Source organism: Molossus molossus, unplaced genomic scaffold (assembly GCF_014108415.1).
Source record: "Molossus molossus isolate mMolMol1 unplaced genomic scaffold, mMolMol1.p scaffold_m16_p_3, whole genome shotgun sequence".
In the NCBI taxonomy this organism is placed as follows: domain Eukaryota; kingdom Metazoa; phylum Chordata; class Mammalia; order Chiroptera; family Molossidae; genus Molossus; species Molossus molossus.
The window spans coordinates 53,394,893-53,421,235 of record NW_023425366.1 but is presented as its reverse complement, the minus strand read 5'-3'; the positions used below and the strand labels follow the sequence as shown (position 1 = coordinate 53,421,235).

Genomic DNA, 26,343 nt, shown 5'->3' with positions numbered 1-26,343 from the left:
ATCACCTCAAAGATTAACTGTGATTACTTTTGTATAGTACCTGGTGTCTCAGGCTAAGTACTCAGAAATGTTAATGGTGGTTGTCAAGTATTTCAAACACCCAGAAAAAAGCAATGCCATTCTAAGAGGTGGAATGCAAGGATACCTGATTTTAGAGTGAGCCAGGGCTGCTTACAGCAGACCCTGAATGGAGGTTATACGCATGCCCCCGGCAGTCCACATCCAGGGTCTTTTTAGAACTTGCAGGCTGCATCCTTTTGGCTCATTCTGGTCAGTTTTTTCTGGAACTCTGGTTCCAGGGAATGTGTAGTACAGGCTCTGTGTGGATCTGAGGACCCCAGCACAGGTGTGGTTTGCAATTCCAGGCTTCACTGCCCCCTTGCAATGGCAAATTCTCAAGTTCCACGTCCCACCAAAGTAAATATCCAAATTGTATTTGCTGGGGGCAGGGGGACTTTTGTGGTGGACATGGTGAGTGCTTCTCTTAGGAACCCTAAAAGCAATGTTTTTACTCAGTGCTCATAGAAAGATACAAATAGTAAGTAAATATCTAATCTCCAGAATTTATTCCAAAAAAGCAACTTTAAAGTATCTCTTGCGGTTAATGATACATTGCTCACTTTTTACTAAGGTTGTACCTAAGAGCAGAGTAAACAAAAGGCATTCTTAGCAAAACAGTATTTTTTGAGCTGAGGAACTATGTTGTATATTACCATTCTAATTTGGGAGGAATGCCTGTTTGTTTGCTCAATCGTCCATTCATTTATCCTGTCCTTCAGCAAATACCCATGGAACCTCTCCCATAGGCCAAGCTCTGTTCTGGCTTCTGGTAATACAGCAAGAACCAAGAGCAACCCTCTCCTCGCACAGACCACCCATTCTAGTTGGAGAAGCAAAGGCTGTGTGCAAAGGACCCCCGCAAACCATGAGTTCCCTTTTTAATTCAGAATAGCCTGCACCTGGAAAGCAGCGTGCTGGGTGTGCTTCTCTTCCACAAGCCTGAGCAGAGGGAAGTGACCTGGCTAGGGGCGGTGGCAGCGGGCAGCCAGTCCTCTGGGTCCTCCGTGGGGATAAGGGACAAAGGGGAACCCATTCTTCCTGTGCTTTATAAAGTATATATCCAGTTTGAGCAGTGGCTGACTAGAACCACCAGCCAACATGGCATGAAAACAAACAGCAGTTTTTCTTAGAGGTGAGATTTCTCAACCTTAGAAAGGCAAGGACGGAATCAAAGGTCAGATCTTATCATCAACTTATAAAACAGATTGTGTCCAGGGAGAAGTGTGGTCTGGGATTTGAAATACTTGATTCTCTCTTGCTGTAGAAGATGTGACTGAACAAGTAAAGGAAAGAAGGGAACCTTGGCTCCTGGTGTTTCTTCGGGGTTTTGTTTCTGTTTTTGACTACTTTTAAAATCACAGTAATACACGATGCAATGGTAATGCATATGTTTGGAGTCTAGAAGGCTTGAAAAGCTGACAGGCAGTCAGGGCACTGACAGTAGTTGCTTAAACTGTAGGCACGGTTGTACAGGAGGTACCTTAGCTTTTAGGTTCTTGAGTGCTGAGCCGGGGAGTCTGAACTTTATCTCAAAAGTGGTTTGGAAGATGGAGGATTTGCCGCAGGTGAATGATGTGATCATATTGTGCTTTAGAAAGAACTCAGTGGCCATGAGGTGGGCTAGGGGACAAGGTGGCCAGGGCGGGAGACAGAAGGTGAGCTGGGAGGCTTGTACCGGAATCCTGAGGGCACTTGGTGTGGGAATGAGGGAGTTGGGGCAGATCTGGAGAGACTCCCCACACTTCCATGGTCATTTCCCAGGAGTGGGCACTAAGGACGAGGGGGTCCATGGTGACTGGTGTGGGTCGTGGTGCCATTCACTGAGGTAAGCAGCTGCGGGGAACCTCAGTTTGGGGAGATGACAAGGAGTAGTGAGTTGAGTTGAATCCCAAACTGAACTGTGAGCCTTTCAGAGAGAGATGCCTATCGGAAAGTTGGATATCCAGGCAGGAAGAGAGGGTCTGGAGCGAGAGATGAAAGATGGAATTATCTTTACAGTGGCGGCAAATGGTTGCCTAGTCTGTCAAGATTTACTAAATAGTGCTCAGGGTGAGAGTAATCTGTGTCCTTGCAACTGAATTTTTCTCTTTCATCCTTTCAACAGGCCATACTGGGGATAATCAAGCCCCTGACCTTGGCCTTACATGACCAGACTCTTACTGGTGTTATTTTGTAGACTTGGTAAGATCTGATTATGTTCTTTTTTTTTTTCCCCATTTAAAAAAAAATATCTTTATTGTTGAAAATATCACAGATGTCTCCCCTGCCCCTCAGCACTGAGGTTTTCCTCCCCGCTCCCACCCCACTCCTGTCTTCCACACACTGTTGTCTGTGTCCATTGGTTATGCATATAGGAATATAAATTCTTTGGTTTATCTCTTCCCACCCCCACCACCTTCCCTCTGAGTTTTATGTTCTTTTGAACTGAGATAGTTACAAGGAATGTATGGTTCTGGACATATTTAAACAGCTAGGATGTAAACTGATAAAAGTGATGCTCCCCAGCCCCCGCCTCAGCACACACGCATTTTATGAGCAGAATGTTTGTGCTCTTCCAAAATTCATGTGTTGAATGAAGCCCTAATCCACAATGTGTTTGGTATTTGGAGGTGGGGCCTTTGGGAGGTAATTAGGTTTAGATGAGGTCATGAGGGTCAAGCTCCATGATGGGATTAGTGTCCTTACAAGTCGAGGAAGAGAGACCAGGGCACTCTCTGCCACTGTGAGAAGGGGGTGGGCCCTTTCTAAGCCAGGAAGAGGGCCCTCACCTGGGCCGAATCTGACGCACCGGGATCTTGCACATCCAGCCTCTAGAACAGTGAGACGTGCATGTCTGCAGTTTAAGCCACTCAGTCATGGTGGTGTGTTATAGCAGCCTGAGCTGACTATGCAGGTATATATTGTATTTAAGAACATGTAAGATGACCTTCACTTGCTGAGAATGTAAACCAGTTTTGTGTGTGCTTAACAAAATATTGAACGTAGCTACTACGGAGGTGTATTATCTGCATGTTTTCTTAGTTCAGCTAGGTCAGGAGAAATACCTAACTTTGACCTTGACTTGGCAGGTAAGAAAGGAGAACCTCCATGTATTTTGACTTTTTCTTCATGTGAGTTTGTTCTGATTTTGATTTAATACCACATTTAAAGTGACATTGTTGACACTTTAAAAAATAAGGCTACTTATTTTTAATAAGGTGTTTAATTGGGGTGAACATTTTTTTAAATCCTCACCCAAGAATATTTTTCCATTTATTTTCAGAGTGGAAGGCGGGGAGAGACAGACAGTCAGACAGACATCGATGTGAGAGAGACATACTGATCAGCCGCCTCCATAGACCCCAACCAGGCCCGGGGACTGAATCTACAACTGAGGTATGTGCCCCTGACTCTAATGGAACCTGCGACTCTTTGGTCTGCGGGCCCATGCTCCAACCGCTGAGTCAAACCCGCCAGAGCAGTTGGGGCGAACTTTTGAGATTCTATTTGTGACTGCATAACCAAACTAACTTCCCAAACTCTTCACGTGGTTTCTAAAATAACAGGTACTAAACTCTGCACCCTGTTATAAAATATTTGAATGAGTAGTATTGAGGGTCTCCAAGGTTCATAACAAACAACATTTAACACTGACTGAGGTGACATTAGCAATAAAAGCAGTTCTTTTCTTGTGTCTTCTTTATGCACAGAGAATAGTTCAACAAGGTGTAAGTAGGTTGCCCAGCTTTTGGCTGCATAAGGATAACACAAGAAGGATTTGCCACCCAGGCTGATACATGAAGCCAGGGTGTTAGAACAGTTAGCGTGAGGGCTTTGAAAGCACTCCCTGTTTGTGGAACTAAGAATATTCAGTTGTGGATTGAATCTCTGATCCTAAAAGTGCACAGGTGTGCAGGAACCCCTGGATTGCTGGTGGGCAGCTGCACACATATTTGTGGTTCCCAGGTCTTTATCTACAACTGCTCAATAACCCTTTCTCCCCAACATTAATTTTTCACCTTAGAGAAGGTGGTCAGGTTTCTTCTGGTCTCGATGTGAGAACACTGTTAGAAGGCAGCCATCTGCAAACCAGAAAGAGGGCTCTCACCAGGAACGAAATCTGTAGGCACCTTGAGAACATGGATGTAGTAGAAGGCCTAACTTTTGTTTTCATGTCCACAAGGGACAAAAGTTCTCCGCCTTTTTATTTGCAGTTTCCATATGGCCCTCAGGGGTTATTGATGTTCATTTGAATTTCATTCATTTGTGAGATAAATAAAAGAGTGTAAAGTAGACCCCAATAAATGCTTGTTGACTTGCAGGCATAGTATTTGATTTGTGTGCAACCAGACTGTTATTCCTCTTGCTGCTGTGGGTTTAGGGAAGCCCAGTGGGAATTATCAATCATTGTCAATCTGTGTAACCAGCAATAATGCCTCACCCTCACCCATGTCATTCTAATTGGGGTGCCATTAAAGGGAACACTGGTAGCCACAGACAGACTGGAAGAGTATAGACTAAAAATTTAACTGGTTATCTTGGATTAGTGGGGTTACAGGTGACTATTTTCTTCTTTTCCTGTTTTTCATATTCTCAGTAAGAAGCGTGTTACTTTTAAAATCAGAACAAAAACAGTTATTGGTGTTTTGCTTTTTTGTCTGTTTTTTTTTTGCACAAAATTCTACCAACAGTTTTGGCGACAACACTGTGTACATCTCCTAACATCTGTGGTACATGGCATTATGCAACAGTTCTTTGTCTTTAAAAAGAAATAGAAATTCCTATTAGTATAAATATAGTTACTAATACTGGAAGGCTGGGGGACTGGAACCAGAATGGGGTGCTGTGACCCAAAGCCAGAGTGGGGCAGCTTCCTCTGAACAATAGGGAAGAACCCACACTTTATTGTGGGTGTGCTTTGCATGTTTTCATAAACATTTGAGCAGTGTGATCTGCGATGTGTGTCATTTCTGTATCTAAATGTGTAAGCATTTGTTTGATTGATAAGTACAGGTTAAATCTGATGGATAAGAAGTACTGAATAAAATATGTACTATACTGACATGTTAGATTTTTTTCTTTTAAAAAAAATAGTTTGATATTCAGCAGAACTCAAACCAGCAGTGAGATCTTAAATATCCCTTTAGCAGCAACTTCTCTACATGTCCGGAAAATTAGAGGGGCTCTTTTTCCTCTACTGATTCTATTGTTCAGCGTTTTCTTTCTTTCCACATTGGGCTGTGTTGTCAAGGGCACCTGGAGTTCAAGCTTCCTTTCTCCTGGGGCAGGCTGCAGTGGGGCTGAATTTCATGTGTTGTTTTCTAGTTTTAGGCATTTGGCCAGTGGTTTAGGGGTGGCCGTAACTGCGTAGACACTAGCCTCATTTAATCTTCGGATGAGTGGTGCATGGCACACACTTATTCAGGACAAATTAACCTCTTAAAATTAAAAAAAAAAAAAAAGATTTTTTCTTTTGTCCATAGGAATCAAAATTTCTTTCATTCTTAATTTTTGCATTTTATTTGTTTTTCATTTTATTTTATTTTTAAATTCCAGTTGACATACAATATTATATTAGTTTCAGGTGTACAACATAGTGATGAGAGAGATATCTTACAAAAGGATCAATATTCTGAAATTAAAAATAATAGATTGGATAATCTGGGAATTACAAATTTATCAGTAAGCAGTATTCTTTTTTTTAAAATAAATGGCTACCATTTGTATATGAACTGTGCACTTTAGAAAAACATGGCTCGTTTAAAAACAATCTGAAATCACATCCATTTTTTAAATGGCTAACTGTTTATTCCTAGAAGATGATTCTACATAGAGAAGTATGTCCGAACAGATACTCACTCTGTCATTTGCTCATTCTCAGAGTAGCCCTTTCAGGATTCTTCTGTAGTTGAAGCTTATAATTTTCCGACCTAACTACTGATTCTGCATGGATTCATGCTGTAATATGTGTGCCGGCGTAAACAGGTGACTTTCAGTCATTTTTGACCTGAATCCTTTTGGTAAATGGGTGTGCTTAAGTTGTCCTGTTTATGTGTTTTTTTTTTCATGTTGTGCTTAGGTGTTTAGTTCTTTTCATGATAAGGCAGCATCAGAGGGAGCTGAGCTGATGTGTGGAATGTTTAAACTATAACCCAAAGAGCTGTAGCCACATAGAGGTCACCCAGAATGATAAGAACCCAAGTGGTGGAGGTGATGAAAGGTGGGGCAGGTTGTGTGTAGCTGTGTGGAGAGGTGCCGGCAAACGGTTTAGGATGGTCTGATCAGCTGCTGCCGAGAACCCCTGCTCCCCGGGGTCCAGAAACGAGACTCATGGACACTGAGTGTGTTAGCTTTCTTTTTTTTTGATCCCCACCTGAGGAAATTCTTCTATTTATCTTCAGATAAAGTGGGAGGGGGAGGGAGAGAGAGAGAAAGAAACAAACATCAATGTGACAAAGACACATCGACTGGTTGCCTCCTGCATGACCCCGACTAGGGCCGGGGACAAATGGCAACTGAGGTTCGTGCCCTTGACTGGAATTAAACCCGTGACTCATTGGTCAGAGGGCCGACGCTCTAACTGCTGAGCCAAACTGGCCAGTTGCTTTCTTAGCAACTACGTAGTCAATATAACTTGCATGTTTTTGAAAAAATTTAAACTTAAAAAAATTTTTTTGTTAATCCTCACCTAAGGATATTTTTTCATTGATTTGTCAGATAGAGTGGAAGGGAGGGAAGGAGAGAGAGAGAAACATACGTGAGAGAGACATATCCATTGGTTGCTTCCCACACAAGGGATGGAATCTGCAACCCAAGTATGAGCCCCTGACCAGGAATCGAACCTGAGACCCTTTTGGTGCATGGGCTGATGATGCTCCACTGCTGAGCCATATAGCCCAGGGCTAAATTTAAACATTTTAAACAAGAATTGCCATCAGGTTAGAGTTCCTCTAGCCTATTTTATATTTGTATTTGATTTTTAGAATCTTGACCATGAGACTTCCCATGTCTTCTTGTGAAATTTCGGCTCTCAGTCTGGCCTGTTGTTCAGCCTATCCGGATAATGCTGAATTCTGACCCAGGCGTCGGTCACGTCAGCCATCCCTCTGGTCTGCATGCTGTTCCTCGATACTTTGGGCTTATCGGTCACTCACGTTCTCTCACTCATTTACTGGTGCCTCTCTGTTCAGCCTCCCCTTGCCATTCTCCGAGTCCTCTTAGTAACCAAGGGTAGGGCAGCCTTTGTAGGCAGCCAGAGAGCAAAGAGTTGGAGTCTGTGCCAAGATACAGAGGAAGCTAATCGTACCCGTGACCTCGACCTCATTAACAATGTGCTGGACCCACGAGAGCCAGCATTCCATGGTATTGTTTGACTTTGGATTGTCTCTACTGATTTATGGTCATGGGTCCATGCTCCTGCTTTCTGAGGGAGGCAGATGGAAGAGCCAGATGAGAATGTAAGAGACCATCATTGCTTACTGCCTCCTTTTCACTGCTAAGGTGAAAGGCTTTGGATTGTCTGCTGGTCATTGGGCTCTGCTGCTGCTGATTTGGCCTCAACACAAACCAAGACTGACAAGATGTGAGTACAGAGAGTGTGAGGGAAGAGGCCTTTTGGAGTCCGGAGCCTAAGTGGGTGGGCTGATGCCTTGGATGTCCCACAGGTGGGGGTAGACCCACGCTTTAAAGAAGGGCTTACCAAACTTGGATGTGCAAAAGAGTTAGCCAGACTCTTTTTATTTCATTATTTTTCTTAATTGATGAGAGAGAGAGAGAGAGAGAGAGAGAGAGAGAGAGAGACATCAATGAGAGAGAGCATCGATTGGCCGCCTCTTGCATGCCCCCACTGGGGATTTGGCCCACAACCTGGGCCTGCGCCCTGACCGTGAATTGAACCGGTGACCTCTTGGTGCATGGGTTGATGCTCAACCACTGAGCCACACTGTCTTGGCACCCGAATCTTTTAAGGTGTAGACTGATTCAGCAGGCCTGGGACTCTGAATTTCTAACAAGCTCCCCCTGAGGTTGTTGCTGCTGGTCCTGTGGACCACATGAGTAGCAAGGCCTCACATAAAGCCCAGATGTGAATAAGACTATGGAATAGTCACCTGGAGGCTGAAAGCCGAAAAGGCTAATATCAGGAAGGCACCCGCGGGTCTGACGTAGCATTGGTTGCCAGCTACTTAGGGCTGGTCTCCATTGAGAGGAAGCTGAAGGCGCTCAGCTCCCTCCCTTCCTTTTGGGCCTTACCAGCTGCCAGGAGTAGCTGTGCAGGGAGGGAGGTGGTAGCGGGTCTTCCAGGTAAGATATGGTTAAAGGGAGAGGTTTTGTTTTGCTAAGTTTTAGTTACATTGATTTCCTCATTACATGTTGATTATGTTCCATAATTCTAACTGGATAAAAAAGACTCGAACTTCCTCCAATTAAGCCTGCCTTTTCTCATGCACCCCAGCGCTTTGAAGTTATGTGATTACAACGTTTTTAAAAGTTACCGATTGTTTCATTTAGAGCTTTATTTCTAAAGCTTGCTTGACACTCTGTGGGGGTGCTGGCTAGACATATACATCCTCAGACCCACCCCTGCAGTTGTTACTTTAAAGGCCTGGAGTGGGTACTGGGAGTCTGTATTTTTTAAACAAAGTATCTAGATGGTTCTTATCAGGCAGGTTTTAGAAACACCAGGTTAGAGGAACATCTATTTAGAAACCCATGTATCTGAGCCTGTGGTCCTGGTGGTGTCTGAGGGGCGCCCCTCCCTGTTCTTTTCCGGGCCTCTTGGATACTTGGTGGTGAAGGCTGGCTTCCGTCCCATTGGCTCCACTTCCATTTTTATCTTGACACATGCTTTTATTCTCACAGAGAGGCTCTTGCTCGGATGGGACCAACTCAGAGAGTCCTTTGTCAGCAGTGTAAAAAGTCAGTTCTGAGGCCGTTATTTTTAGGAAGGTTTTACAGACACTGATTATTAAGTGCTTTCGGGCATTCTTGAAAAAACAGTTGTAAGCTTTGGGTCTCTGCAGAGGTCTTAGGAATGTCTTGAGGTCACTTTTCCCACTTTCTCCTCTAGCCTGGGATAACGCAGGTCCCTTTCCTAAATAAATGCTGACCAGAAATGGATGAAGGGTCCCTCACCTTCCACAGACAGTTTGGTTCTGATCCAGGTGAATTGATGGATCAGGGAGTTGAACTTTCCACATCATTGTATCTGTGTTAATTTTCATTTCTACAAATGCAGGATCCATCTCAGCCCCACCATTGGGGCAGAGTCAGCTTATGGAACAGATGCGTGGGGAATGATCAGTGTGATGGATTTGGAGGGCCGTAGAAAGGGTTCCTTACCCAGACGGTGGAATTCACTGACTCTTGTGCCTACAATTCTAGCATTAGAGGAATTTGGGTGAAACGTTTCTCTTTAAACCTCTTACTCAACATGTAAGCATCCATAGGACAGGTAACATATTAGTTATTTATACCTTAACAGGAACAATGTTATGGAATGCTTCTCAAGGTCAGCTCGCTAAGGGTGTGACTGATGGGGTGAAGTATGGGTTCTGTGCAAGGAGGGCAGGCCTAGGTGCAGGGCACAGAGGGCCGCTGGAGGCACCGGGTGTCTGGGCAGCTCATGAAGGTCCCAGGGTACCTGGGAGAGCACTAGGCACAGCTGATTCTCATTCACGTGGTGTGTGTGTGTGTGTATGTGTGAACAGGGACTTCAGTGTCCTTGATGATGCCTCTGGCATACTTCTACCTAACATGGCCATTTCACATATGCTTGCCCAGTTGAACTGGGGAAAAAAAAAAATAGGTGATTTATGTATGAAAATTAAGGTTAAACACCATAATGGTACTTGGGATTGTTTTGATCCTTTTTTAGTCTATTTAGTTTTGAGAGAGAAGCTTGGGAAATGATCCTGTTCCTATACCTGCTTAATAACAGGTGAACTTGGCCCCAGCAGCAACCTCTCTTCCTCCAGCGAGAGGCTTTTCCCAGTCAGTGTTGAGGGCAATGGCACGACTCCCGAGACCCCATGGCACACAGAAAGTGTGCTTTTGTGCATGCTTTCCTTCTCATAGCCAATTTCCAGGAGTGCTCAGCTTCCTTCGACCTCTCTGGGATCAGCCGGTACCTCTGCAAAGGCTCCCTGTCACCTTGTATTTTCCTCGCTTCAGCTCCCACCAGCTGCATGAAGGTCCCGATGACCACCTACCTGTTCACTTCTGTGTCTTTGTCGCCTGTTGGCTCCCTGAGAGCAGGGAACTTGTCGCATCCATAGGACTGCAGGCCTGGCGTGGTTTCTTTCATACAGGAGGCCTTCTTAATCATTCTGCGAGGTAGCTTTACAGGGGAGGAAACGGAGGCACAGGTAGGTTGAGGACCTGGCTCAGCCACCCTGCCTTTGACTTGAGGCCAAGTGACCCTGGCCACATTGCTCTGAGACCAAGGGGCTTGAGACTGGTCTGCGGGTCTCTGCTGGGGCTGTTGAAGGACTGGCTGTTCCACATGAACAACAATGGCCCTTTCCTATTGTTTTTCAGGTAAACTGGGAAGCCGACTCGAGTTCAGAGCTGGCCTGTGGCTTGGCCTCTGATTAGGAGCTCCTTCTCCTGCAGGTAGGGGCTGGTTCCTGGGCCTCCTGAATGCTCAGGTTGGTGTGGGAAAACGAGCCACGACGATGCGCCCTGATACCACCCACAGTCCTCATTGGTTCCAAAGAAAATCCTTAAATGGAGGGCAGCATCTCCTCTCGGAAAAGTGTGACAGCGTCCCCTGCCCTGTGGAGAGTTACAGGGTGAAGGTGTTTGTCTGGCTGGCTTTCCCTGGGCATTGCTGGCCTTCTTACCCCTCACACGCCCCCTCTGCACTGGGCACCCTTCTCCCCTCCGTCTGAGGGGTACTTTAGAAGCTCTTTTTCTCACTGGAGACCCCGCCCAGTGCCACTTGTCATCTTCAGACTGCTTCTCTGCTCACACCGCAGGCTGCACTAGCCACAGAGAGCTTTCCTTGTCTGTTCAGGTCCTTTCCTCTGGTCTGTGAGTTCCTTTGGCTGCCATCTGCCACCTACACGGTAGCTGGCACGGAACAGACTTTCAACAAATGAATGAATGTTAGTCTAAGGGGGAACGTGCCTTAGGAAACGAAACCATGGCACAGAAAAACCATCATGTATTCCTCAACCCATGAAATAATGTGTAGAGTACCTTTTTGGATGAATTACATGGCTGTTTGCTCATATTACCCCGTTTAATTGAGAATTTATCATAACATAGTAAAGCCAATAAGAGTTTAGATTCTTACCCCTATTGAAAAGGATAAGTCAAGAGTTGTGTCGTTGTCTTCCTTCTGAGTAATGAGTGGTGCTGGGCCAGGGCAGTGCTGGGTCAGGGCGCAGTAACGTACTCAGTGATAACCTGCTGTCCTGGGAGAGATGACTGACTACCAGACCCTGGGAGCCCTGGGTGCGAATGTGGATCTAAAGGTGTAGGCAGTAAGGAAGCAAGCAACAGATTGTCCCAGTTAATAACCCAGAGGAAATAAAAATATTTCTGAGTGTCTTGAGCATTTTTTTAAAAACACAGTTTAGGTTTAAATAATTTTAACAAAAACCTTTTAAATCAGTGCGTTTCAGTTTCCCCCATGCTTCTTCGTACGTGGGTTTCTTTGACAGGCGCACTGATTGGCTTGGGACCATTTTGCTTCATCCTATGGGTTGAGAGTAGCAACCTCCCCAGGTGGTGTTTCACCTGAATGTTGGAGCCAGAATGGGGCTTGGGGCCTTTCAGACACTGGTGGGTGACTGAGTTTGTGGACGCTGGGGAAGGGAGGGCACTTAAATCTAACCAAAGACCACTTTCACATAGGAGAACATGGTCTTGAATGTTTGCTCCTGCTTCCTTATCCTCTTTTTACATTCACATTGCTCATTCTTCAGCCTTTCCAGTTGCTTTGTCTGGGAGTGTGCAGCACCAAAGCAACGAGAAAGCAGTTATCTTTTGGTTTCTGCACGTGCTTTCCACAACCCAGTGGAGGTGCCAGCCAGCAGGTCCCAGGTAAAGTGGTCACAGAGCCATGGTTTCCTCTGCCCGGTGCCAAGCCCCGGTCATGCAGCTGCTAGAAGAGGAATTTAGTGAAAGACTAAGCCACACCAGAAATGTGACACTCAGCTGACCCTTTCCACGTTCTTCGTTTCCTAGGGTTGGGTAGAGCGAGGACTTGAGCTTTCCCCAGGAATTTCCAGTCTCCATGAATCAGTTCATCTGTCATACTTGAAAAATAAACTAAGAAAATAAATGGCAGTTTAAAAGTCCAGATGTTAAAATATGAGTGTGTTTTAGCCTGTTAGTAGGATTTGGAATTGGAGGTATTACTGACCATCTCGCGTCGCACCGCCTGTGCAGACCCTGGATGCAAGACAGTGGTCACATCTGGCCCACACGCTGCCCAACACGAGGGGATGTTTACCAAGTAATAAGAATCAGCGCTCACTGAGCCTCTGGGAGAGATCCAGTTCTCAGAACGCCTCCTGTTTTAGAACACAGTTCTAATCAGTTTGGGGAAAATGAGGTAGGTCAAGTCATCAAGTTCTACTGAGCTGGACCCTCCACACAGGAGTTCTCACACACAGATGTGCACTCAGGCACACTTCGGACAACTCTCTGGTAGAGTCCTGACTACCTCTCGTCATCCTACTTAAAAAGGCTAAGAAGTGATATAGTTCCCGAATTTTTTTAGGGCTTCGGAAGGCTGTGTTTTAGACTTCTAACATGGTGTTCTTCTTTCACGGAGAGATGGCCACTTCTTTAAAGGTGGGCCTGCTAGTGCCGCAGCGGTAGGATTCGTATATCAGGGGTGTGTGTGTGTAACATAGCTGTTTTGGAGTGTTGGCTTCAATCCAAAAACATGGACCCCTTCTGTCCAAGGTAGACATTTGAGAGCTATCAGAGCAGAGGCAGCTAGTGGACACAGTCCCTGGTCTGCTGGTCTCAGACTCCAGTGTCATCAACATACTGGTCTCTAATTGGTGGTTTCCTTTTTTGCTGAAATGCCTGAGAACCCAGACTGGAGCTGCTGACAGATACACACACACACACACACACACTCACACACACACTCTCTCTCTCTCTCTCTCTCTCCACTCAGGTGTTTTTGGTGTTTTCAGTGAAATCTTTACCTTTTCTTCTTACAGAAGAAGAAAAATAGGCTTTCAAGTTTCATTGTGAAGCTGCATCCAGGTATTGACATCTCTGGGAAGAGTTCACCGTTTTCCATTTCCAGAGCACAATCAATGCATAATTTAGGAACCACTTTTTACTTTGATCAGGTTGCTTGTCAGTTATGATTTGCTGGCTGGTTTGTCTTATCCATTATGTTTTGTTGATTTGAAAGAAAACGTACAGGTTCTTGTTTCCAGGAAAAGTTGGTTTTAAATGGAATATCTTAGACTTTTGCTTTATGGAAGGTTTGGAGGTGTTGTATTGATCATTCTCATGTTCTCTTTCAGTTAAGAAATGACTGTGTTCTGTTTCTTCACATCTTTTTACAATTATGGACTTGATTTAGAAGGAAGACTTTGGAGGACTAGTTAATAAAAGTAACTTTTCCAAATAGGCTAAAGAGAGTGAAGAAACTTCCTCTTTCATTTTTTAAAAACATGATAAAGAGTAAATACGCTGTGTTTTAAATGATTCCTTTTCTCTCTAGAACATTCCTTATATGGGGCAGTTTGTGAGGCTTCCAGAACTCTGTTCTCTCAGGTTCCTTCTTCAAAGCTGAAGGAAGTCGGCTCCCTTTTGACCGACTTCATTGATGCTTATCTTTCCTCTCCTTCATTTCCTGACAGGCAATCCCGGTGTCACCTCCTTGCCTGCCTGGGGTTGCTGCAGGGAAGTCTTCCCACTCTTTCTGGTTACAGCCTGACAAAGAAAACAAACAGCCGAAGCCCCCATCACTGCCCAGCAGGCTGGGGGAAATCGTTCTCATTCTCCGGTTCCTGGGTTCAAAGTGCACGTAACGTTTTATGAGGGTGACCAGCCCTCCCCAGGTGCTGGTGTGAGTGGGCCTGGTTTTCGCCTGGTGGACGATTAATCAGGGACCTCCTCCCTTCGCCTTCGCCTTTCTGGCTGAGTTGACATTAATGCTCTGAGTGAGAAGGGTCTGCTGCTCCTTTGAGCGAGCACCAGGCAGGGGTGGGGAAACATTTGATCGTGTTCAAAGGGATGTCTCTGAAGCATGAAGATTGAACTGATTGTGACCCCGCCCGGGGGAAGGAGAAGCGCCCTCTGGGGAACCGGCCTGGAACCGGCCTGGAGGAAGAAGCCGACAGTTCCTAATCCCACTGGCCGGCAGGTCTTCAGGGTCTCATATCCGTTTAAAAGAGAGAGAATTGGGGTTGAAGGTAATAAAATCGGCCTTAAATTAGAGGAGCAGGGGGTCATTTCATCTAATTTTGTGGTTGTTATTGAGGAATAAAAGGCAGAGGAGATAATTTCATTAGCTCCTTTGAGATCTTTATCACAGTGAGATGGCTTTGGGGATGTCCCCAGCCTCAGAGGGGCTGGCCCTTTCCTTCCCAGTAAACCTACAGCAAGATTCCCATGGCACCAGGGGGGCTTGGGGAGCCACACTGATCACTTAGGGCACCTGGTCGGGGACATGGAGGTTCCCCTGCCCTCACGGAGAACTAGTAGCTTACCGTGGTTGCTGTGTGTCCTGCCACCCCAGTCTGCCAGTTACTTGGGAACATGGCATTCACAACGAAAATAAGAAATCCGCCAGACAGGAGAGCCCGTTTAGAGTTGGGATGCTGTCTTTTATGTCATCTGTTGTTGACGAGACTTATTTGGAGCGTAGTGCATCAGCTTCCTGTGAGCTGAGTGGCGGGCGGGCAGTTAGCACCGTGGTGGGAGCTGTGCCTTCCGTCAGGCGCTGCGCTGTTCAGTGCACGTTCGTCTGCTCGGAAAAGCCCTGATGGGTCTTTCCATCCATGTGTACCGAGAAGAAAGGACAACCCAGGGAGGTTCTGTGACTTGCCTTAGGTCTCCCGGCAGGGAAGGGGGGATCTGGGATTCTATCTCTGGACTTCTAATTTTCAAATGAAGCCCTCAGTGATCATAATTAGAAGAAATGGAGCAGAGAGGAGGAGAAAGTCAATGATAAACTGTCCTCCAAGAGAGAGGAGAGGAAACGTGTGGAGTAGATAGTTCTCTGTGCCAGCCAGCAGCCGGCACCATTCCCCAAAGCAGCTTAGTTTCTTTCTGAAGGGAGCCAAGAGATCTAGGTGGGCAGGCAAGGGAGGTGGGAATTGGGGGAGCCTGGAGAGGGGTGGATGGGAAGGGCTCCCTGAATGTTTGAAACAGTGACAGGCGAAGGGTTAAGTAACTTCTGGACTGCCTGTGATCAGAAAGGTCAGAGGCATCAGCTGTCTATACCTCTGCCTCTTTCGGGTTAATTTCTGGGCCCCACATTTTCCGTACCCGTCATCATTCACACTTACTACCTCATGTCTGATTGCTTTCTAGTCTCTAGCGTCTCCCTCTCGACTGTATACATTTCTGCCTAATATTTGTGAACTTAGCTCTGGGGTGTAGGGGGACACACACACACACTTTTTAACCATCATTAAGTGCATTTAGTCATAGCTTCGGTCTGTGTAGTTCTTATAAAAATCTGTTCCCTCCCGTTAATTCAAGAGCTGATATTTCCCGTGCAAGTGGGTGATGGAGACTGTTGATGTCTTCCTTTGTGGTGATGTGGTGCCATTGGAAACTCCCAGAAGGTAGAACTCTAACCAGGTGTTTTCCTGCAATGCTGTCCGAGGGGAATTGGGGAAGGGTTGGGAGGGGCCCGTTTTCACTTGTTGCAGGGACGCTCCTCCTATCCTGTGCGGGCCTCTCCGGCCTGCGTTGCAAGGCGAGGGCCCACTTGCCCGACCACGAGCTGTTCCTTTTCCTCGTGCCCGTGGCTAATCAGAAGTTGGCTGTGCTTCAGTACCTCTTAAAAGCTCTCTCTCTAGTTGTGTCCAGGAAGTTGAAATGCAGTGTCAGAAATGATGTGAGTTGATGAAGGAGAAATAAACAAACCCAGGCAACGTGAGGAAGCCTTGGCAGCCCTGCTTCTGTTTTTCTGTCGTTTTGATCTGAAGGAACCAGATTTCCTCCATGTGGAAGGAATAAGGCTGCGAGGGTCCCCCTGCCAAGGAACCTGAGCTGTGCACGCCAGTGGGCCTTCTAGGTCGGGGCTCCACTTAGTCCGATAAACACTGCGATGGAAGCGAGTTGTTTATGCTTGGTGGAATGGATGTAAGTCACACATCTGCAGCCCGAGCGCTATGTATTGTGGAGTAAAAATAGCATCTGCTCAGGGAAGTAGAACATTCCAGAATGCTCCAGTCCCCTCTCGGCACCGAAGCAGAATGGAGAATAGGTGAGCTGGGAGGGGTGTGACAGAGCTTCCTGTCCAAGCCCTTTAATTCCAGTTAACTAAGTGACTTGATTAAAACCCCATGAGGGCAGAGGCCCCGTCTGTCTGGTGTTCGCCTTCGTGCCGCTGGTCCCGGCCAGGTATTCGGTGCACTTGTCACGTGAATGAATGATGCGAATGGAGATGTGACTTGTGACGCCCAGCCCAGTGCTCGCTGAGATATTTTCATAGGCTGGAAGGTCTGGAAGAAGCGGCGCCAAGTGGTTTTCTTGAGATTACATGTAGGTTAGAAAATTGAGATGCAGCAAGATTAAACTGTTCCTTCAAGTTGCTGGGGAAGATAGGCTTTCTCGGGTGTGGGGTGTAAGGGGGAGGCAGGGATGCCATATGATAGCGTGTGTGAGTGGTGCCCCGGAGTTGGGCAGAGCCAGGGCTGTGGAGAGGTGATGGCCCCATCGCTCAGCCTCCCTGGATGAATCAGACATCTGTGGAACAGATAGGCTTGAAGCTGCCCCTCTCCCCGCGGCTGGGAGCCCAGCTGTGCTTCTGGGGCCCAGTGCCTCCTTTTCAGCGGGACATGCTCCTTGCAGCGCATCAGACTTGTAGTCTGTGTGTGGAAGATGCTGTGGGTGTGACTGGAAGGTCAGGAGGACTCGGTTCCCTACACTGATAGAGAGATGCCATTAGCCAGTAAGTCGGGGTCTCCACTGCCCAACCTCGTTTTGAAAATCACAGCCCGGCTGTCAGTGGCCTCAACCCAGTCAACTGGGCCGTGCCGTGCACGGTGCTTAGGAACCCACAGTGGTCAGCCACCCCGCTGCTTGTAGGCCGGTAAGGCAAAGCACTGCCGTTCATTTATCTCCAATTTAACTTCCCAGTTCATTCACAAAAAAGGATTTATCGTTACGAGGGAGTTTTACAATTTAGAATAGTTACAGGACTTTAATTCAAGATGGAAAGTTGCCAAAGAGAATTTGTGAGATCGAGAAATTTTGTTTAATTCACAAACACTGAAGAGGTGTTCTTGTTTGCTGCTTGGTTGGTTTCATCCACCCTCTCCGGTCCTGGTTGGGGGTGTGTGTGCCTTTAAATTGACCTTTAGCTTCGCCACATGGCTTTGATGTCCAGGGATGAGTGTGCTACCTCCGCAACCCGTGGCAACTGACTACTTTCAGTTGGAATTTCTGTGCCACCTCAGGGGAAGAAACCCCATTTCCTTCTGGAAATCCACCACTGCCCCCCAACAATCCCGTTCCCTGGTTCACCTGACTTCTGTTGATACTGACTTTGTACGACGTCTCCTTGCTTCTCCAGAAAATACACTGCGGACATCCAGTCTCCTGGTGGGGCGTAAGACAAGCTGTAGGCTGAGCCTGATTGATGACTAGAAGGAATTGGCTGGGTTATTGGCTTCTGCTCTGTATTAAAGATCACTGGGTTTATTGATCTAAAGCCAGCAGGCATTCTGTGGGCCAGAGGTAGGTCTGACCAGGTCTCTGGAGCAGCAAGAAGAGCAATGACCATTGGCTGGCATATTACTAGAGCTTGGATAGAAAGAGTAAACTTAATCTTGCACAGTGGTTTTCATAGAATATCAGGCCTTGGGACATGATCTGTGGTCTGCCCTCGTGGCCTGCTGTTTGAGCTGCTCACGGGGCTGCTCTTGGGTGTAGGTGCCATGCTGTACGCTCCAGCATAGCACTTTGGAAATGGACATTAAACATTTAACTTGAACCCAAAATACTCTGTGTGCAAAACCATGCAAATGAGCAACATTTTTAGAGATGCCATTAGCCAGTAAGTAGGGGTCTTTTTTAAGAATACATGTATGTTGATAAAAAACAGCGTATTTGGAAAATCTGGTTTCTCAAATTCGATTACATGTGGGGAGAACCTGATTTTCCCTTCGGAACCCTCGAAAGTACAAACGGAAGCGGAGTGGGAGTCCTGACCCCTGGCGACCAGCCGCGAGCTTTTATGCAGGGTAATTTAGAAAACACACCTTTTAGAGGAAAAATATTTTACATAGTCTCTTGACGAAGGCACACTTTCTTTGTTTATTTACTTATTTTACTGCATTTGACAAGTTTCAATTCAGTAGTTTTTGTTTAGTTTTGTTTTGTTTTTAAAGCAATCTGGGCGGGGGGTGGGGGGAGCCCTGGCCAGTTTGGCTCAGCGGTTAGAGCATCAGCCTGCGGACCAGAGAGACCTGGGTTTGGTTCCCGCTACGGGCATGTACCTTGGTTGCCGTTTGTCCCCACCCTTGTTGGGGTCGTGTGGTGGTGGCCACTCGATGTGTCTCTCTTACATTGCTGTTTCTCTCTCTCCTTCCCTCCTGCTCTATCTGAAGATAAATGCAAAAAAAAAAAAATGTCCTTGGGTGAGGATAAAAATAAATAAATAAATAAATAAATAAATAAATAAATAAATAAAGCAAGCAGTATATGGGGGACTATAACTACAGTGATAGACAAGAATGTTAATGGAGATACATATATATATGTATATATAATAGTGTTTGTATTTACAAAATTAAAAGCTGAAATGTAATGGAATTCTGTATTCAGAGGGTGCCAACTTGCTATAGAAAATTTAATGTTAGAAGATTGGTGGTTCATATTTGTAATTTTCTTATTGGGAAGTGAAATAGTATATATGCATTCATTAATTATTCCTCAACTGAGGTATAAATCATGCAAGTACAGTTTTATAGGAAGTAGGACTGTAAAAATCAAGGTTTGCGGTTATTTTGCAAGCATTTCACTCCTGTTTCTACAACACAAACCAGAGACGTCTTTGATGTGCCCTTTCTGTCTTTTCTTCCTCTTACAACTCTGCGTTTTCTCTGGAGGCTGTCCTCCCCTGCTGTGCTCTTCCCCACAGGACGCCATCCGACCATCACCCAGCTCGCTCACTCCCTTTGCAAGGCCAGACCACTGGGTCTTCATCAGAGACCAAGCTCCTCTTCTAGTGGGCTGGCTCCACACGTGTCTCAGTCGTGCCTTCTGGTCGTTCTGGAGCCCAGTTGTCCCTAACAGGCAACCCAGCTCCCCCCGAGTCTAAAGAACACGCATTGTCTGTGGCCTCAAAGTGTTAATGATGAAATATACAGGACTGGATTTTGTTTGGTGACCATGCAGCCTGTGTAAGTATTTTAACCAATTGACAAACAGCGAGCTAGAGGCCAGGCCCTTTGGAGGAGAGTGTTTAGGAGACAGCCCTCTCAGCCCCATGTGCACCGCAGGGAAAAGGAACTCCGTCTGTGTTTAGCCAGCATCTGTGGCGGGGAAGACCTGCCTGAGCCAGCAGGCCTGGTTGCAGCCCTGCTCCCTACTCTCAGGATCTAGGACCTTAGTCAGACTACTAGTCTCTCCAGGGCTTAGTTTCCTCATCTGTAAAATGGGATGATCATACCCTCTTTCTAGAATTGTTCTATGAAATGACAAAACCTGTGTGAGGCATACCTGGGACATAGTAAGTGGTAGTTGCCACCACTCTTGCATTAGGAGCAAGTCACTTTAATCCAGTAACTTCTGGAAGTGTCCTGAATGCTGGCGGTCAGCTGAGGTGCTCCAAGCACTTTTGTAGTGATTTTCAGGCCTCTCTCGCCATGGCAAAGCTTGCCACTGACAGTTCCCACTGTTACCCTTTCTCTGCAAACTGGTCCGCCTCAGGGCTTCCTTTGCCTTAGGATCAAAGGCATTCTAGAGTGTGTATTTTGACATGAGGTAAATTTAATAGTCACCTAAAATTAAATTAACCCTGTGATCAGATTTGTTAGAGGGTGTTTCTTGGGAGGAACATCTAACCAAGTGGAGGCTGTTCTCAGTGGTGATCTGCTCTGTGGGACGCCATGCGTCCACCTGCCGGGGTAAAATCCGCACTGGAAAGGGGCATGCAAAGCCACAAACTGGATGAAAAGTGTTTATGTTTGTCCTGGGAGGATGGCGACACATCACACACCATTAACGGGCCTGGTTGGCTACCAGTCCTTTGCCCCAAACCCAGCACTGTAATTTATTTCCCTGAGGGAATTGTGGTTTTATGTGCCATGTACTGGTGTCATTGAGACCTTGTTTTAAGAGGAAAATAGCAATTAATGTTAGAAATAGGAAATAGCTTTACCAATTTGTGGTGGAAGCCACCAATAAAAATGACTATTAGGAGTGCCCCAAAGGTGAACGTGAGAGTTTATAAATGGTGCTTTCTGTCTGGTGAGTTGATAGTTTTTGGTTTGTAAGGACAAACCCACCTCTGACCACCACAAACAGCAGGACACGCAAGCGTGCTCCTGCAGGGAGGCGTCTGTGCCATCTGGGGCGGGTGGCAGGGCACTGGGGCAGGTTCGGCCGGATTAGGCCACTCGGGTGTCATTGCTGCGATTGTTCTCCTGCTGGGAGGTGGCATATGGACGGCTGCACGGAGAGGGCCTGTTAATCTGCAACCTGCTCTGCTTGCGTCCATGCATAAACATTTCAGTTCGTTATTTTAAGAAACAAAAGACCAGAGCACATGGATGGGAGCCACTGAGAATTGAATCCTGTGATATTTGGTGTTTTTTTGTTTGCTTTTAGTATTACTGATGTGGCTGGGTTCTCTGGATTAAAAATGGCTCTTAAAAAGTAAGTTAAAGAATGGTTTCAGGGTGAGAATTAGGATTTTCAGCCTCTCAGGAGAACTCTTTTCTAACGTGAGCTGTTCCAGCGGCCGTAGCGTTATGTGCATTTAATTCGTAGAGATGCAGCTAGACACGCGTCGTTCAGGAGCAAGGAGCTGAGAGTGACCCAGAGCTGCTCGGCTCCGTCACAGCAGCATGCCTCAGCCGTGGCGTTATCCACATTTTGCACCAAATAATTCTTTGTTGGGGGCTGTCCTGTGCGTTGGGGGGTGTTAGCAGCGTCCTTGGCCTCTATCCATGAGATGCCGGCAGAACTCCCACCCCCAGCGGTGCTGACCCAGAAGAGCTCCAGACCCTGCCGCGTGTGCTCTGGGGACTGAGGGCAGGGTCATGGGAAGGGCAGAATCACCTTGGCCTTGAGCCACTGCTTTACTTTTCAATCGCTTGTCCCTTCAGGTGACCTCACTCAGTTCCAGGTCCCCTCATACATCATCTTGCCTTACTGAGTGTGACTGAGTGAATAAAAGAAGAGAAACACTCGGAGGTATCGTGAGCGTCCGTTGCAAAGGGTCACTCAGAGGCAGGAGCACGAGGGTCGTACTCCTCGAGGGGGACAGGCTCAGTGAAAGCTCAGGACTTTCTAAGGCCAGAGCCTTATGAAGTGATTGGCCTGTTTACACAAATGCTTGCCTTTGTCAGTTCAGAACTTCTCGGTAATGGTGGGGCTCATGGCCAATTTCTAAACTCCAAGTCTGTTTACGGAGCCTGGATAATACCATGGGGCTGTTTCCTTGCTGTTTCTGACCAATTTTCTGAAGAGCAGTCACCCGGGTTCCTTTTTCCCAGGCTCGGTGTCCTGACACAGGCGATCCGGAATGTGTTGTTCACGGCTCGGTGCCAAGCACCTCTGTCAGAGTGTTGGTGTTGATTTTCATTTGGTGTATCTGGGAAGGGTCTGGATTTTAAAACAAGGTCCCTCTCCTAGAATCAGGATGGGCGTGTCACCACTCTGACCAGTGGAGTATGACAAAAGGTGTCATCATGTGACTTCCGAGGCAGGGTCTCAAAAGGCCATGCAGTTTCCACCTTGTTAATGGGAACATGTTCTGCAAGCTCTGAGCTACCATGTAAGAAGTCTGCCCTGTGGCCAGCAGCTGAGCCCAGCCTTCCGGCCACCCCACTGACATGTGAAGGAAACCCTCTCGGGTCCTCCAGACGAGCCCGCCCACCCACCGAGTGCCACCCAACGAACTCTGCCATTGCCAACCGGAACAGAAGCATCACCCAGCCGCTTCTTGCCGAAATTCCTGACTCACAAAATGTGAGACACTCTAAAAAGTTGTTGTTTTAAATGACCCGTAAAAAAATGAATCAACTCCTTTGTCTAGTGCTCCACCAAGAAATCTGTTCTAGAAGCTTCCTGAGAGATGGCTTGTTGATCTTCCTAAAGAACCTTATTAAGGGTAATCACGACTGTTTAGCCTCACCCTGTTCACTTTGATGTCTCTATGGCATAGTTCACTAAACTATGAACAGATATTTTAAGTTTAATAAACATGGCTTAATAACAACTGTTAAACAGTTAGAAGTGAAGTTGCTCTGGTTTAATGTGGAGATCAGGGCCTTTATCTGGTGCCCTATCCCAGAGCATCGCTCTCATGTCCCCAGGCAACCCTTGGACCCTCCCTCAAGTCAGTAGTTTGAAAGAGCTTTTCCATTATTCTTACAAGATTGGGTCAGTTTGTCCTAAATCCAGTGTTGGGGTTGTAGGCACTCTAAAAAGTGGGTCTCCTGGAAGTGATCAACATTGATGGGAAGCTTGTAACAACTGCATCTTTGGGTGTCTAGATGCATGTCTGTGTGCTTGTGACTGCCCCTTAAGCTGAGCTATGAGGGAGGAAAAATATACAATTCTTTGAACTTCTCTCTCTCTCTCTCTCTCTCTCTCTCTCTCTGTCCATGAGAACTAAGAGCAACCTTATAAATGTGAAGTTACTGGCCCTTTCAAGAAAGTCTGGAAATACCATAATGAGCATCATCAGAAGAGTTGTGACATTTCAGATTTTGAGCCTGCATGATGAGTTCTCCCAGGACCCAGGGCTTGCTTCAGAAAAGTCAGAACTAACCACCCACAAGCAGGGGTCATTTCTTCTTAGTAAGTGCAGATGGGCTGGGAAAGCTGGCCTTTTGCAGATGGGTACCAACATGTACAAACAAGTCCAGGTTGTTGGGAGTATGGAGCTGCAAGATGTCACTATTAATGCTGATGTCAGGGACAATATGTTGGCTGTAATACTGCTAGGAGAGGCTGTGAGGAACAGCCTGGGAAAATCAGACTTTCTTAGGGTGAGCTGTGAGGGTCACCCACATTCTGTGCCCCTTTTAGCACCTTTCCCGTTCTTTCTGCGACATGTTCAGACACAGACTGGGGCTGAAGGAGGCTGAGCATCCATTGGCATGGTTCTGAAATCTGGATGTGACTGCCTTGGAATTCTTGCCAAGATCTTTTTCTGGCTTGGTGATTTTTGTGTAAAATGTGCTCAGAAGCAGTTCATAGTCAGGGTAGTTACAAAGTTAATGTAGGAAAAGTGGTTTGGATTTGCCAAGGGAATAGAGAATGGGGAAGGGAAGAATAGAGAGCAGCCCTGGCCAGTTTAGCTCAGCGGTGGGAGTGTCGGCCTGCGGACCAGAGAGTCCTGCGTTCGGTTCCGGCTAGGGGCACGTACCAAAAAAAAAAAAAAAAAAGAATAGAGAGCAGACTGCAACAGGAAGTGAGTGAGCAGGTGGTGGAGGAGACAGTGTGACTGTTTTGTAAGGTTTCCTGGTCTTAAGAGCATGGACATCATTGGGCACTTCAGGTCCCACATCCTAGCAGCAGCTTTGCAAAGGTAAACTCTCTGTGTAGTCATCTAGGGGAGTTCCCTTTGGATGGTCCTTCCAGACTGGCACCCCTTCAGATGTGAAGGGAGGTAGGCTGGGGAAGGATGGGGTGTTGTATTTCTTGCATATCCATCAGCTCGACCTTGGCTATTTGTATTTTTAGAACCAAATGAGTTGGTCCCCTTGTGTCAGAATACATGTTCTTTTTCATTGTATTCTTTTTTTTTTTATCCTCACCCGAGGATATTTTTCCATTTTTTGTACAGATAGAGTGGGAGGGAGAGAAAGGAAGGGAGACAGAGAGAGAGAGAAACATCGACGTGAAGGGACACATCGAGTGGCTGCCACCCGCACGACCAACCAGGGCCGGGGACAAACTGCAACCGAGGTACGTGCCCTTAGCAGGAACCGAACCCGGGTCTCTCGGGACCGCAGGCTGACGCTCTAACCGCTGAGCCAAACTGGCCAGGGCTGTTCTTTTTCATTGGAGCACCAGGTTTTGAATCCAAATTTGATTTTTAAAAATTTTGGGACAACCAGTTCTTTTAGGTTGGGTTGAATAAGGGGAAGGGCTTCTTGCATGCTCCCATCAAGAGAACTGATGTGTAAATGGAAGATTATCTGGCAGGTCCTAAATTAATTTGAAATCCAGGGTTAAGAGTTTATGAAAGAACAGACTAAGAATGCCTAGCATATATGGGTTTGGTTTTAGAAAATCAGTTTTCTATTAGCTGCTGGATTTTTAGTGTAATTACCAGCTTAACAGTGCAGGGTTCGATGCAGGAAAAGGGAAGAAGTCTGGAACGTGTCTTCCCTTTGTCTCTCTTTCTTTTCTCTTTCTTTTTTTTTATCTGCCTTTGCTTTCTAACAGGTATTTCTTGTTTAAATGTTCTTGATTTCGTTCTCTGTTTACTCTAATGCTTCTCAACTGGGACAGGACTGACCAGTCTCCTCTTCCCCTCCCTCCACATGCCAGGGGTGTTTGGATCTGGGAGGGGGATTAGTCTCCCCAAAGGCTTTTAGGGAATAGGGACCAGGAATCCTAAATGCCTGCGTAGGAATTACTCCTGAAATGTTAATACTACCCACATTGTAGATACAAGTCAGAGGCTCTCATGCAATTTATGGTGGAGAAAGAGTCTTGAGGTATAAATTGTGACTATAGCTAAGATAAGTTCAGCTATAGAGCCCGTTGGGTAGTTAAAAAAGGCCAGGCTGCCTGCCTTTGAAACCAGCTCCAGCTGAGTGATCTTTGGGAAGTTACTTAAAGTCTCTTTGCTTCATTCCCTCATCTACAAATTGGGGTTAATAATACCTCATAGATTTTTTGTGATGATCAGATGGGTTAGAGCTATACTTGGCATGTTGTAACTATTCAATAGTTACTTCTTATAAAATATTATAAAGGATCGTAAGGCCTTCTCCCTGTTCCTAAATCTTTCAGATTTATGTTTTCTTTTTCTAAATATGAATTATATTGATGCTTGTATTTTTATATTTACAGAGCCAGTATGGTTTTACTATCATTTTAAGTTCAGAATACTTTACTTAGAGACTTATAATGAAATGGATTGAGCCTTGCAATGTAAACTGTTTGTGTACTAAACATTGTGAAAAACAATTGTAATAGTCTGCTTTTCTAATTCTAGAGGTGGAGCTAGAAAATAGATTATTTCTCCTTAAAAATGAGTGGGTTTTACCCAGAAGCTCGGATGCTCCAAGTATTAGTAAGAATGAGCTTTCTGACTTTGCCCCTCTCCTGAGACCCTCTGGGGATGAGAGGCCAATCACTAGCCAGTAGAAGGTAGGTCGAGTTGGTCTGGTAGCATTTTTCTATCAGACCCTTCTTCCTAGGGGCCAGCTAGATTCTTTGGCAAGGCCCCAGGTGAGCCAGGCCAGTCTGCCCTGGAGCATTGAGGGAGACCAGACCAGATTCAGGGCCAGGACTGTCCAGGCCTATTTTGCCCACACAGTCTTTTGAAACTTCTTACTTAAAACGAAGCCACCCGCTTCTTTCTCTGCTCTCTGCCAGGACGCCCTCAGGGTTCCTGGTTGCATGTGGTGGAGCTCAGGGGAGAGAGGCTGGGTGAGGGTGTCTGTCCTTGAGCAGCCGTGGACCATTGTGGACCATCCCTCGTGCACTCTGAGGGGTGGCTTTGCTCTGCCCTAACTCAATAGGAAACCGCCGTCTTCCCAGCTCATTTGGTGCCAGCTGTAAGGGTACTTTCAGGGTAGGGCCAAGTGCTGCTATAAAGCGGGGTCTGTCGCCGTCTATTCAGCCCCTGGCACCAGGACTCACAGGAGCTGGTTTCATGTAAGTAACTCTGGGTACTGGGGCAGGGAATGGTAGTCTTTGAGGAAATGTGCCAGGGGTAAGCAGTCGACTGTT

The 26,343-nt window shown here is 46.3% G+C and overlaps 1 protein-coding gene across 1 annotated transcript in view; it reads left to right on the top strand.

The window, feature by feature from the left end:
* The first annotated feature begins 3,414 nt into the window (after nt 1–3,414).
* LHFPL2 (LHFPL tetraspan subfamily member 2) overlaps nt 3,415–26,343 on the top strand; it is a 140,682-nt gene continuing 117,753 nt past the window's right edge. The window contains exons 1-2 of the mRNA XM_036278785.1: nt 3,415–3,435; nt 10,576–10,650. The gene's annotated coding sequence lies outside the window, so the exon portion shown is untranslated. The remainder of the gene's footprint in view (nt 3,436–10,575; nt 10,651–26,343) is intronic.